Raw genomic sequence first — 14879 nt, 5'->3', positions numbered from 1 at the left:
GAGGATGAGAGCGCCTATATTCTTGAATTTGTTGTACCAAAAAGCAAAAATTACATTCCTCATCTAAAGGCCGAGAGGTGCAGAGTGAAAAATTTATTACTTGGCCTGGTTATCTTTGTAGCCCCACCAAAGGTGCATAGCCACAGACTGGATGCCATGATAGGGGTACAATTATAAGTTCAAGGTGGAGACAAAAATTGGTTCAAGTCGTGCCGCGACTTTAAATTAGGCGCTTGTTGGGAGGCAACCCAGCTTTACTGCTTTCTTTTTATTTATTTTTCTATCTTTGTAGCGTTTTTTTTGTAGGATTATGAGCATAGAAGAAAAGCCACTGGAAGTGTGCAAAAGTGAGCCATGTGGTTAGAACTTAGTGTGGGGTGACCGCACAAAGGATCGTACCTGGGAGAAGTCTGAGTATCCCGTGAGCTGCTAATGCTTCGGCCTTTGGCCTACCAGGGAGTCTCTTTTACCCTCTTGTTATTTTTAGTGTGCATTGAGGACATTGCACAATTTTAAGTGTGGGGTGAGGAGATTGTCTGGGTGATTTTCTGTGCTATGTTAGCTTAGTTATAGTACTCGTTCTTAGTGTGTAATTTTTTTTTTGTTAAAAAAAACGAAAAAAAAGAAAGAAAAAAAAATTAGGACTTTCTGATGATGGATTTTGTGGACAACTTTCTTGAGGGATTAAGGTCCAATAAAAAAAAAAGAAAAAGGGTGAAAATATAGAAAAACTCCAAAATGATGTCTTTTTTTTAGGTAGCAATAATCCCGCTTGTGAATTTTCTTGTGCATATCGGGTTCTTTTCCATTGGGATGTAGTTTGAACCGGGTAGTAGTTATTTTTTATTTTAGAGTAGATTAGGATTTAGGGAATAAATGGAAGAAAGATGAGATACCTAGGCGCCTTTGACTTGTTTGATAGTAGCATATTTAGGCTTTGGCATGTGTAGTATCTTCCCTATGATTTGAAATTATTGATAATGCCTTGCTTACTTGGATAGCATATTTTGTGGCGCCTATGTCTCATTTTCTTGACTTATGTTCACTTTGTGCTTCATGCTTAATATCTCGTGGCTCCGTGAATACTTGCATTTGTTTGAGAGTCGGAATGAGACCGTTCTTAGTGAGTCATGTGCCATGTGTGGTGAGATTTTTGTATAGTCTATGTATTGTACTTGTGTCTAGAACTTGCCCGGTTTGTGAGTCGAAGCGAAATTTTAGGTGATGCTCGATTTGAAAAATGATTTTAGGCTTTCTTTGATCTTTTTGAGCTTAATTGCTTACCACAAATAAAAATTATCCCTAGTCAACCCTTTTGAGCCTATAGACTTTTATTTGGCACCTACATTGCAAGCCTATACCCTTTTTATTCTTAATTGACATTGTTTTGATCCCTTTTCCTCTTAAAGCACTTTTAATTGTGAGCTGAACGCTAAAAGAAGTAAAAAGGAACTAAGTGTGGGGTGGCTTTTGAGTTGAACCAATAAAAGGAAGAAAGGTGCACTTGTTTTTTTTAAAATAATACCACTAGCGGAAATTGAAAAAAAAAAGAATAATATGGAAAAAAAAGAAAAAAAATATAGAGATGAATACATTGTTGTCTTGTTCTTGCTAGTGGGTATGAATTAATGTAGTGCTTAAAGAAGAAGTGAGCATTTTTGGGGTGATATTGTTTGTGAAAGTGAAGTGGATTGAAGAATTTATGCTGAAAGGTGATTATGTGATGTGTTAAAGTGTTTAGGAGGGTTAGTCAATATTCCTAAATATATCCTGCCCGTCCCTTAGCCCACATTACAACCATGAAAAAGTCCTAACTGATTTTAGATCGAGCGAACCTACATTAGTAGAGATTTACATCAAGGGCAAGCCTATGGTACCAATTACATGCATGTGACTTCTTTTGTGAGGGTGAGCGATTTTCTTTGATATATGTGAGCATGAGATTCGAATGTGTGGATTGATTTTACTCTCTTGCCTTGGTTGTGAGGGCACATGGTTTCACGAAGGATAGGTAATATTATTAGCCTTCTCTAGGATGTTGGGTGTTCAAGCCATGAGTGCATTGTGACATTGAATCGGTTTTTGAGGCTAGGATTGTTGTGAGCATATCGTCTTTGTTTGAATATTTTTAAAGAATCACATAAGTAAAGAGAAGTGTATGATGATTGCATATGCTAGAGTTTAATTGTTGCCATCAACCATGGTCATTGGTGTAGTGTGCTCCAAATGTGTTAAGATGTTAAGTGCTCATAGATAGAGTAAATTTTTGGTTGACTCGAGGACGAGCACGATTAAGTGTGGGGTAGTGATGTTTGGCTATAATTCCATATTTTTAGTGCATTACTTACTTTACATTTTGATGTTTTAATGCTAAATTGTATTATATTTATGCCTAATTGAGTTTGAGCTTTAATCGCTAGTGTCTTGCACTAACTGTGTGTTTTATGCCTTGTAGGAGTGATTCCGAGCTATGTAGATATTATTATGGAATGAGTTCAAGTAATTTGGAGCTTTAAAGTTTGAGTAAAAGTTCAAGTAATTAAGCCGGGATCGTGTTTGAGGGTCAACGGATGATAGTTAGAGCGAACGAAGACTCCAGTAGGCAGATTGCGCACTGTCTAGTAAAATAGATATAACTTTTTGCTCAGAACTCCATTTTAGCTCCACAATATATGGTTGGAAAGCTAACTCAAACGGCTAACACTTTCATGTTTTACGTTTTTCCAAATTCGAAACGGAACAGGGTAAAAAATGCGCGAACGCGCGAAGTTAGCGCGAAGTCGCGCGAGTTAAGGAGCTGGAGGCAGAATGTCAGAAGTCATGCGCGAAGTCATGCGCGAGCTCGCGCTAGTCACCCGAGAAAAATGTCCTTTTTCGAATTGGAGAAGGTATAATTGTTTGGGCTCAACCCTACTTGGTATATATACATGGAAAAATGGTATTTTGAGAGAAGGACGTTTTTGAGAGGAAAACACAAGCACAGAGCCGCCGTGGAGGCCGGGTTTCATCTTTTCTTCCACCAACTTAGTCTTTTTATGTTTCTTTGTATGATTTATTGTTTTGCTACCATGTCTATGTGGAGCTAATCTTCACGTTCTAGGGTTGTGGTTCTTTCATGACTATTGTTATTCGGATATTGATTTTGATTTCTTAGTTTATCATATTGGTTTATTTATTCAATCCTGCACTTAATTATTTGATTGCTTGATCACCAATTGAATACTATCTACGAATCTAGAGTTGAACTCGAAAGTGGGAATTCTAGATTGCATATAGGATTGAGTAGAGCAAGTTTTTGAACCTGGGCCTCGGGGAACGGATTCGCGGTTAGGATTGACATATACCTAATTGCCTTGCTTGGTTGAAATACAGGAATTGTGAATGCATTCTTGTTAATCTTAATTCCATAGACATATAGGCATTGAGTTAGCTTGAATAGGCGAGTAAGAACTCGATAGATTCTTATGAGCAATATTAACCCTGTCAACCAATAAACTCGATAAATTAGTTAGTCAATTCAATTGAAGACTACAATAGGAATGTTAGATAGCCCATAACCCTAGGTCGTTTTCATTACATTGATATCATAAAAATCTACTCTTCCTCTGTTTAAAGTTCATTATTTATATTTCTTTATTTAATTAGTATAGAATCAAATACTTCTAGGTTTATTTCTTGTATAGATAATTAGGATAGTCTAATTTAGTTAATAGTTAATCACAGGTACTCGTGGGAACGATACTCTACTCACTACTTTATTACTTGACGATCACGTGCACTTGCGTGAGCGCGTTTGGCCGCAACAGTGGGGTAGAGCACCGTTGGGGACTTGGTCCGTCCCGATTGATGATTTTACCATGTATTTGACTGAAAACTCATTTGTTATCATCATGATTTGGACTGATTGTCATATTTGGGCTTTGTGCCAGTTATTTGAACCCTTCGGGAATTTTTATCACTATTTCCTCACAATTTAGACTTATTACTTGAACTCAGTCCTGTTGATATCTACAGTTTTTACAAACTCAGCCACCTTTTACTCAGATTTGAAACTCAAATGATAATTCTAAATGATATTTTGGCTGAGAACTACTGTTTTATTAATGCCCGAGTGGCTTGTGATGATTTTCGGACCGAGGGAGGCCAAGGGCCATATGTGAGGATATGCTGAGTGATATGAGGCCGAGGGCCTGAGATACATTTATATGCCACGAGGTGGCTTGAGTGATGTGAGGCCGAGTACCGAGAGATGATTCCACGAGGTGGCTTGATATTGCGCTTGGGCCGTAAGGGGCCCCTCCCGGAGTCTGCACACCCCCAGTGAGCGCCGTCGACGATATATGGATCGGGCTGCACGCCGTAGCGGTTACTATATGATACTATTCTGAGAGTGATCTTAGAGAGAGAGCCCGAGGGGCTGAGAGTGTTCTGAGAGTGAGCCCGAGGGGCTGGTACTGTTTTGAGATATTGCTCGAGGGGCGAACTTCTATGTGTTCATCTTTCATATTTACTTGTCATTTACCTGTTATACTGTGGTATTTGTGCCCGAGGGGCGGATTTTCTGTGCTTATCGGCACTAATTGTTTTGCAATCATTGCGTAACTGTTGAAATTAAAAGTTATTTGCAAAAGAGGTTTAAACTGAGCTAAGATATTTCTAAAGATTTCACAGCTCCGCTGTTTTTCTCAAAGGGTCTTACACTGCTTCTATACAACATGTCGGTTGCTTTACGTGATTTCTTACTGCTCAGTTTTTGTTTACCTTTATTACTCACTGAGTTGGATTACTCACTTTACTCCCTGCACCTCTTGTGCAGATGCAGGTATTTATTCGCCCGGTAGCGGGTTTTGGCAGATCGGAGGCAGAGTTATAGGAGTTTAGCGAGGTGACTACCAGCGTTCGCAGCACCACTTTTCTCTCTTTCGTTCATTATTCCTGTTTTGTATATTTTAGACCTTGTAGTTGTATTTATACTCTAATAGATGCTCGTGACTTGTGACACCCCGGTTTGGGCTGTGTTGGGTTGTACTTCCGCTAATTAATATCATTAAGTCATGTTTAAACTGCTTATGAACTATCTAACTGCTTAAAAGAGGTGTTCTGTAATGGTCTGGATGGCCTCGTCTTCACGAGAGCCGCCATCACGACTCGAGCGGGGTTTGGGTCGTGACATAAACTTTCTATCATATGAACTTGGGGGACTCCGCTTATAGCGTAGTCTGATGGCTTTCATCTTTTGGGCTGGCTTGGTTCAGCTCGGCCTTTTGGGAGTTGCTTGGAGGCAACTGAAATTGTTTGTTGTTTGAAAACAACGTTTGTATCAGACCTTTTGGGTATTGCCTTAGTAATATTTTCCTCCGGCGGAGGAAGAGCTGGTAGTGGGGGATCTGAAATTTCTGCTTTCTTTTTTCTTGGCATTTTATCTCCCCTGCAAGAATTCTCGGGTAAGAAAATCTGGAATATAGTTTGAGCTCCCTTTGATATATTTTATATCAAAATCATAAATAGATAAAATAGTTTGCCATCTAGCAATTATTTGTTTAGAAGCAAGATTTTGTATATCCTTTCGTAAAACAGATTTTGCAGCTTTACAATCAATTCTTAACAAAAAAATTTGAATTAATAAATCAGCTTGAAATTTAGAAATGCACAAAACAATTGCTAAAATTTCTTTTTTAATTGTAGGATAATTTTGTTGGGAATTATTCCAATGTTTTGATGCAAATGCAACAATTTATTCCTTGTCATCTTTTTTTTTGCTTTAAAATGCCACCATAACCAATGTCTGATACATCAGTCTCAACTATTTTGAATGCAGAAGGATCAGAAAGAGATAAACAAGGAAGGTTCTTGACTTTCAATTTGATTTCTCTGATAACGTTGGTGTGGACTGGAAAAGGATTAAATATAGAAAGCCATCAGACTACGCTATGAGCGGAGTCCCCCAAGTTCCTAACCAAAATCTTGTCAATTTGGCTTACCACCTTGGCTTCTATAGGAAATTTGGTATCAGAGCCATGGGGGGAAGTAAGGATTATTATTCTTGTTTTTAACTTGACAAGAATTCTCTGATATCAGGGCATTTTATATGATACTACCGATTTCCAAATTGATAAAGAAAAAGTTCGTGCAAATTTTTATTCACCATAAAAGAAATTTCAAAAGAACTTGGTTTTTCGAGAATTTTCAAGGAGACAATAGAAAAAATCTCCAAAGTATTTACTATGAGTCTTTAAACTTCATAAAAGAACAAATCAATTTCTTTGAATGGTTTGAGGCTTATGTTGAATATCACCAATTAGATTTTCGTTTTTCTAAATCAGTTAATGTTTCAAAAATTTGGAAAACCTCCTCCGGAGAAGAAGTCATCTCAGAACATCCTCCGGCACAAGGATTTTCAACAAGTTATGCAAATACTTCAGTAGTAGCTAATCCTTTCAAATTAAAAAACGAAAATGAAGCTATTACAGGCAAAGATATTAAAAGTATTTTAGAATAAAATAATTATACGAACAAATATTTACAATCCCTTGGTGAATATTTAGTTACAAAACCAACTTCAACATCTACTAGTTCTAAGCCAGCAGATACATCCACTTCTTCAATCCCTTTGTTTAAACCTTATGAGATCCCTAGAACTTTCGCTACGGAACTTCGGATCCACCAAGCTAAAGACTATCCTCAGTTCTCTGAGAAGAACACTGAACATTGTCAAGTTATTTAATTTTTTCTATTGTCTCCTTGAAAATTCTCGAAAAACCAAGTTCTTTTGAAAATATTTTCTGGTGAATAAAAATTTGCTCGAAGTTTTTCTTTATCAATTTGGAAATCTTTTTCCAAAACACCTAATTCAGCACCTAAAGCTGAGTAAGTGGGAGATTGAGGTTGTTCATAATTAACTTATGTTGGAGGGGCTGTTTTTACAGAATATTTGGCTTGTGGGATCCTAGAGTCAAAATTAACAGTTTCGATACTAGAAGGAAAAGAAGATATTGAATATCTTCCAGACTGAATCTCAGACTGTGCCGAAGAGGACAAGACAGAGACTCTTTGGCTAAGCTTTGGAAGGAAATGGCTACAGATCCGCTAGAATATTGTTGGATCTGAGAGACCGTAGTATTTTCTGGTTTCTCAGCTTGAGTGGCATCTTGTAGTAACTAGTTTTGTGGTAGAGATACTTGGCTCCAAGAAATGGGTTTTGGTATTGACAGGTGAGATCTTTGTAGATCTGTTTTGAAAAGAACACTTTCTCCTTTATGGAGGATTTTCATGGCTCCAATATTAAAGACAGAACTCATGGCTTTGTACTGTATTCTATAAATAATTGCTACTGGTGAGGATCCAATTTTTGTTTTATAATTGGCTGTTTTAATATTAACAGTTAAAGAATCTAAGATATTTCTATCTCTAAGAGACACCGTAAAATTAGGAAAACAATCAAAGTAAATTGGACCGCTACAAGGCTGGTTTCTACCATTCCTAGGAGGGAATCATTGAAGTCTAAAAATCTAGAATCTCTAAGACAGAGGAGTAGAGATGTGTCTAGTCCTTCCCTGGACAGAGGTCTAGTTGCAATGTGTACTAAATCAAAATGGAGATAATCGTATTTTCGCCTATATTTTTCTATAGACTTTGGGTTTAAAAGTTTGATTTCCCCATGATCTGATTCAAGAGGAATGGTTTGCTCAATTGTAGAAATATGGTAATTACTGGTTGAGGGCCATTGTGAAGACTTGTAAATTGTGAACTGTGGATGTTTAGGGATCTTCTAGTCATCAATTGATTGCTGCAAATCAAAAAAGCTAATTTCTTCTTTGAATTTGGGGTTGGAGGAGGATGAGGAGGAGGAAGATGAAGAAGTTGGAGAAGAGAAGGAATTTTTTGAAGGAGAGGAAAAAGGATGGAAGAAAGACATGGCTTAGATCTGCAAGTAATTACAACAAGATTAACGATGATAACTTTAATGCTTTCTGTTCTTGGTTCAAGAGACCATTAGGTTCCATAAGGATAATATTCAAGTTCTTAACTCAATATTATATAGAAAAGTTAGATCTGAAAATCAAATATATGGCTACATGTATTCTCTTATATATAATAATTAAACCTAATTATTTCTTAAGAAGTTATTCTTTATCATGACTCAAAGGTTATAAATAACCATCTATAAGCCACCTGAGAATTATCATATCCACTTTTCTCAGAAAAAAATATAGAAAGTCATCAGACTACTGTAACGACCCAACCGGTTGTTTTAAGAATTTACGCCCCGATCCCCTATTAACTGCATTCCCCGTGTTTGTTTCTGCTATTGTGAATTGCCGGGAGGATTTGTTTGGAGTTTCGGAGAGTTTTGGGACACTTAGTCCCTAAATAAGAGCTTAAGCTTTAGAATTTGGACCGTAGTTGGAGTAGTGTGAAGACGGCCTCGGAATAGAATTCAGTTGGTTCCGTTAGCTCCATCGGCTGATTTCGGGCTTAGGGGCGTGTTAAGATTGTGTTTTGGAGGTCCGTAGCTTAATTAGGCTTGAAATGCCGAAAGCCAAATTTTTGAAGTTTCCGCTCCGATAGTGAGATTTTGATATCGGGGTAGGAATGGAATTCCGAAAATTGGAGTAGGTCGTAGTGTCATTTGTGACGTGTGTGCAAAATTTCAACTCATCGGAGTTGAATTGATAGGTTTCGGCATCGTTTGTGGAATTTGAAAGTTCCTAAGTTCTTAAGCTTGAATCCGAAGTTGATTTGGTGTTTTGGTGTTGTTTTGAGTGATTCGAAGGCTCGACTAAGTTTTAATGGTGTTATGGGAGGTGTTGGTATGTTTGGGTTGAGGTCCCGAGGGCCTCGGGTGTGTTTCGGGTGAGTTTTAAGCGAGTCCGGGCATTACCGAAACTCAGACATTGGTTCCGCTGCTTAAATTTACAGCTGGGGTGGAAGTTTCACCGCTGGGGGCGGTGGTTTTACCGCTGGGGCGGAAAATGGTCCGCGACTGCGGTCATGAAGAATCCGCAAGGCCGCTGGTCCAACTTCGGAAGGCTATATCTTTTGATCTACAAGGAATTTTGAGATGATTCAAAAACGAAAGTTGTATTCCTTCGTGTCTAGTTTCCAGAAAGGTAAAGAAATCATAATTGACATATGTAGAGAAAGTTATGGCCAAAATACTAAAGCCTGTCTGTGCAGCCACCAGAAGCGCGACAGCGGTGGTTTTACCGCGGCAGTGGTGGTTTACCACGGTCAATGGTGACGGGAATCCGAGAGGTGCACTATAAATACGAGATTTGGGGTTTTATTTCATATTTTGACCTAGAGAGCTCGATCTTTGGCGATTTTTCAAGGGATTTTCAAGAAAACCATCGGGGTAAGTGATACTTACTCAATTTTTGCCTAAAATACATGATTCTAACGTTGGATTCATCATTTGAGTAGAGATACGAGATAAAAATTTGGGAAAAATTGTGGAACTTCATAAAATGAATTTTTGGGATTTGAAAGCCGATTCGGAGTCGGAATTTAGTGAAACTAGTATAGGAAGTCTCGTAATTGAATGGGTTGTCAGATTTTGAGACTTTGGTCGGATTCTGAGACGTGGGCCCGGGGGGCATTTTTGTCATTTTTCCTAATTTCGCGTATTAACTAGCTACTTGAAGTGTTATTTACATTATGCAATTACTTGAATAGATTTGGACCATTTGGAGTCGGACACTCGTGGCAAGAACGTGGTATAGATTTGATTGAGCTGGTTCGAGGTAAGTGGCTTGTCTAACCTCGTGTGGGGGAAACTCCCCTTAGGCTTTGGTACTGTGATATTTGAAATGCCTTGTACGTGAGGTGACGAGCGCGTACTTGTGCTGGTTGTTGAAAATCCCGTTTTTCATTTAAGTACCTATATTTCGTATTTTACTTCACTGTTTACACTACTTAAACTTTGAGCTTACTATTAGCTTAGGAAAGCATGCCTAAATGACTAAATTGCTTACTTGCTCAAACTGCCTTATCTGAACTCTGTGCAGCATGCTAGGTTAGAATTACCTGTCTATTTTGATATTAAATTGGTTTGAGTTGATAATTCTTGTGTTGTTGCTGCGTGTTTACGTTGGGACTACGGGCAGTTCCCGGTAGAGCCCCCTTGTCTGTTTATTTGGGACTACGGATGTGGCATTCCGGTAGATCCCCTTGCACAGTGATATGGACTACGAGACAGCACCCGGGAGATCCACTGATTATTTACTTTTGGGACTACACATGTGGTATTCCGGTAGATCCCCCTTCACAGTGATATGGACTATGGCACAACACCTAGGAGATCCGCTGATTATTTACTTTTGGGGCTACAGGACGGGATCCTGGTAGACCCCCGATTGTTATTTCTATGTTGAGTTGCATACCTTCTGTGATTATTTGCCTTGATTGTGGTTGTTGTTTCTTACATTATCTGAATTTTTTTATTACTGTTCATCTTCCTTATATATTATTGTATATGACCGGTAGGGCCCTGACCTTCCTCGTCACTACTCGACCGAGGTTAGGCTTGTCACTTACTGGGTACCGCTGTGGATTACTCATACCCTTTCCTCCATATGTTTTTGCATGTACAGATCCATGTACTTCCACTCAGTCTTATCACCCTTGAGGCGAGGCGCTTTCTGTAGAGACTTCGAGGTATATCTGCCGCGTCCGCAAACCGAGGAGTCCTTTTCCATTCTCTGTAGTAGTATAGCCCTTCTGTATCTCGTTGTTGTTAGACATTTCTGGAGTTAGAGCATTTTATGTACTCTTAGCTTGTGATTCACGGGGTTCCGGATTTAGGGAGTGTTAGGTTGAAATTTTTGGAATGTTATATGCTGGGTGGCATCTTAAACACTATTATACTTTGTTATCTCGGTTTTTATTAGTTTATTTTCCTCAATTATTTCTTTAACGCATTTGTTAGGCTTACCTAGTCGTAGAGACTAGGTGCCGTCACGACTGTTCACGGAGGGCGAACTTGGATCGTGACAAGTTGGTATCAGAGTTCTAGGTTCATAGGAGTCATGAACCACAAGTCGGTTTATTAGAGTCTCGCGGATCGGTACAGAGACGTCTGTACTTATCTATGAGAGGCTATGTAACTGTTAGGAAAGATTCCACTTTATTTGACTTCCTTGTCGTGCGAGATTTTTGACATCACAATTCTAAACCTATGTCTTCCATTCTCTCACAGATGGTGAGGACACGTACTACCGGAGATGACTAGGCACTCGCGCCCCTACGAGAGCCCTCATCGATCGGGGCCGGGGTAGAGGCCAAGGACGCACACGCGGTGCAGCCAGAGCGCCTGCGCGAGCTGCTACCGAGGAGCGACTAACATTTCCAACTGGAGCCCAAGCGCGTGACGCGTCTACTGCCACTACTACTCCAGCTCTCCAGGAGACTCTTGCGCAGTTTATGAGTATGTACACCACTCTAGCTCAGGCAGGGTTGCTTCCCTTGCTGCAGCCACATCCCAGGCCGGGGGAGGAGCACAGAGTCCCGCTGCCCGCACTTCTGAGCAGCGAGTGCATGTTGAGTAGGTCCCAGAGATTATACCGGCATGGCCTGTATCCCTAGCTCAGCCCGAGGAGAGGGCAGTAGCTTCAGAGGAGGAGCAGAAGAGGCTTGAGAGGTTCAAGAAGTATCAGCCTCCTACATTCAGTGGACTAGCATCAGATGATGCTCTGAGATTTCTAGAGGAGTGCTACCGTATCCTTTGTACCATGGGTATATCAGGATCGAGCGGGGTTTCGTTCACTACCTTCCAGCTTCGAGGAGCCGCCTACCAGTGGTGGTGTGCTTATGAGTTAGACAGTCCGAATGAGGCAGCTTCCCTGACTTGGGCTCAGTTTTAAGATATGTTCATGAGAGAGTATGTTCCCCAGAGCCTCAGGGACGCTTGGCGCGCAGAGTTTGAGCATTTGCGCCAGGGAACTATGACTGTCTCGGAGTATGCTGTCCATTTCACCGTCTTGGCTAGACATGCACCATCTTTGGTTTCTACTGTTCGTGAGAAGGTTCACCAGTTTATTGAGGGGTTCATTCCCAACATCAGGTCTAGTATGGCTCGGGAGTTGGAGATGGATATTTCTTATCAGCAGGTGGTGAGCATTGCTAGGAGAGTAGAGGGTGTGCATGCTCGGGACAGAGAGGAGAGGGAGGCAAGAAGGTCTCGAGAGTCGAGCCATTTCTCTGGTGCCCGTGCCCCAGCTTCAGCTCGTCGTAGGGGTTATATGAGTCACCCCGTTCATTAAGCTCTTCCAGCAGCCAGTGGTATTCCAGCTCCTCCTAGACCTCAGGAGCCTTATTATGCACCTCCAGTATCTAGTGCGCCTCCTGCACGGGGTGCTTCCAGTGGTCAGTCCAGCAGACCTGGCCCGAGCCAATCACAACCGTCACGTCCTCCCAGAGATTGTTTTGAGTGTGGTGACACACGCCATGTGGTGAGGGATTGCCGTAGACTTGGGAGGGGTGCACCTCCACGGATGTCTTAGCCATAGCGCACCCCGCAGAGTTCTCAGGCTATGATCACAACACTAGTTGCTACCCCACCTGCTCAGCCAGCTAGAGGTGGAGGTCGGGGAGGTAGAGGTCGCCCCAGAGGGGGAGGCCAGGCCAGATACTATGCCCTTCCTGCCCGTACTAAGGCTATCGCCTCCGATTCTGTTATCACAGGTATTATCCTGGTCTGTCATAGAGATGCATCGGTTTTATTCGATCCAGGCTCCACTTATTCTTATGTGTCCTCTTATTTTGCCCCGCATTTGGGCGTATCTCGGGATTCTTTGAGTTCTCCTGTTTATGTTTCTACTCCTGTTGGAGATTCTCTTATTGTGGACCGCGATTATCGGTCGTGTTTGATTGCCCTTAGTGGTATTGAGACCAGAGCTGATTTGTTATTGCTAAGCATGGTAGACTTTTATGTTATTCTGGGCATGGACTGGTTGTCTCCCCATTATGCTATTCTTGATGTCACGCGAAAACCGTGACACTGGCTATGCCAGGTGTACCACGAGTAGAGTTGAGGGGTACCTTAGATCATACTTTCAGTAGAGTTATTTCGTTCCTTAAGGCTCAGCGTATGGTTGAGAAGGGGTGTGATGCGTGTCTAGCTTATGTGAGAGATATCAGTATTGATACCCCTACAGTTGATTCAGTCCCAGTAGTACGGGAATTCTCTGATGTGTTTCCAGCTGATCTTCTGGGCATGCCGCCCGATAGAGATATTGATTTTGGCATCGATCTATTGTCGGGCACTCAGCCCATTTCTATTGCTCCGTACCGTATGGCTCCTCCTGAGTTGAAGGAGTTAAAGAAGCAGTTACAGGAATTGCTTGATAAGGGTTTCATTCGGCCCAGTGTCTGGGGTTCTCCTGTCTTGTTTGTGAAGAAGAAGGATAGTTCTATGCGTATGTGTGTTGATTATCGCCAATTGAACAAGGTTACAGTGAAGAACCGTTATCATTTGCCTCGTATTGATGACCTGTTTGATCAGTTATAGGGTGCTCGTGTGTTTTCTAAGATTGACTTGCGTTCGAGCTATCATCAGTTGAAGATTCGGGAGCCAGATATCTCGAAGACTGCCTTCAGGACTCGTTATGGTCATTACGAGTTCCTTGTTATGTCATTTGGGCTGACCAATGCCCCAGTAGCCTTCATGCACTCGATGCACAGTATATTCCGGCCATATCTTGACTCATTCGTCATTGTCTTTATTGATGACATTTTGTATATTCCCGGAGTCGGGAAGATCATGAGCAGCAACTGAGGATAGTGCTTCAGACTTTAAGGGAAAAGAAGTTATATGCTAAGTTCTCGAAGTGTGAGTTTTCGTTGGATTCCGTGGCATTCTTGGGACACCTAGCATCTAGTGAGGGGATAAAGGTGGATCTGAAGAAAGTGGAAGCAGTGCAGAGTTGGCCCAGACCATCCTCAACTACAGAGATCCGCAATTTTCTTGGATTGGCGGGTTATTACCGTCGATTTGTTCAGCGATTTTCATCTATTGCAGCACCTATGACCAGGCTGACCCAAAGGGGTGCTCCGTTCCAGTGGACAGAAGAGTGTGAGGAGAGCTTCCAGAAGCTCAAGACAACATTGACTATAGCCCCAGTTTTGATATTGCCTACCGGTTCGGGGTCTTATACTGTCTATTGTGATGCCTCGAGGATTGGCCTTGGAGCGGTATTGATGCAGGACGGTAGGGTGATTGCCTACGCATCCAAATAGTTGAAGGTTCATGAGAACAATTATCTTGTCCACGATCTTGAGTTAGCTGCTATTGTTCACGCCTTGAAGATCTGGCGTCATTATTTGTACAGTGTGCCTTGTGAGATTTATACTGATCACCGGAGTTTGCATCATCTGTTCAAGAACAAGGACCTCTATTTGCGCCAGAGGAGGTGGTTAGAGCTGCTGAAGGACTATGATATCACTATCCTATATCACCCGGGCAAGGCCAATGTGGTGGCCGATGCTTTGACTCGCCGGGCGGAGAGTTTGGGGAGTTTATCTTATCTACCAGCAGCGGAGAGACCCATGGCGATAGATGTCCAGGCCTTAGCCAGTCAGTTCGTAAGATTGGATCTTTCGGAGCCTAGCCGGGTCCTTGCTTGTGTGGTTTCTCGGTCTTCCTTATTTGATCGTATCCGGGAGTGTCAGTTTGATGACGCTCATTTGCTTGTCCTCAAGGACAAGGTTTTGCGAGGTAATGCAAGAGATGTGACCATTGGTGATGATGTGGTATTGAGGATGTAGGGTCGGGTTTATGTACCCAATGTTGATGGGCTTCGGGACTTGATTCTAGAAGAGGTCCATAGTTCGCGGTATTCCATCCATCCGGGTGCCGCGAAGATGTATCAGGATTTGAGACA

The sequence above is a fragment of the Nicotiana attenuata genome, unplaced genomic scaffold, assembly GCF_001879085.1.
Source record: "Nicotiana attenuata strain UT unplaced genomic scaffold, NIATTr2, whole genome shotgun sequence".
Taxonomy (NCBI): domain Eukaryota; kingdom Viridiplantae; phylum Streptophyta; class Magnoliopsida; order Solanales; family Solanaceae; genus Nicotiana; species Nicotiana attenuata.
This window is presented reverse-complemented; position numbering follows the sequence as displayed.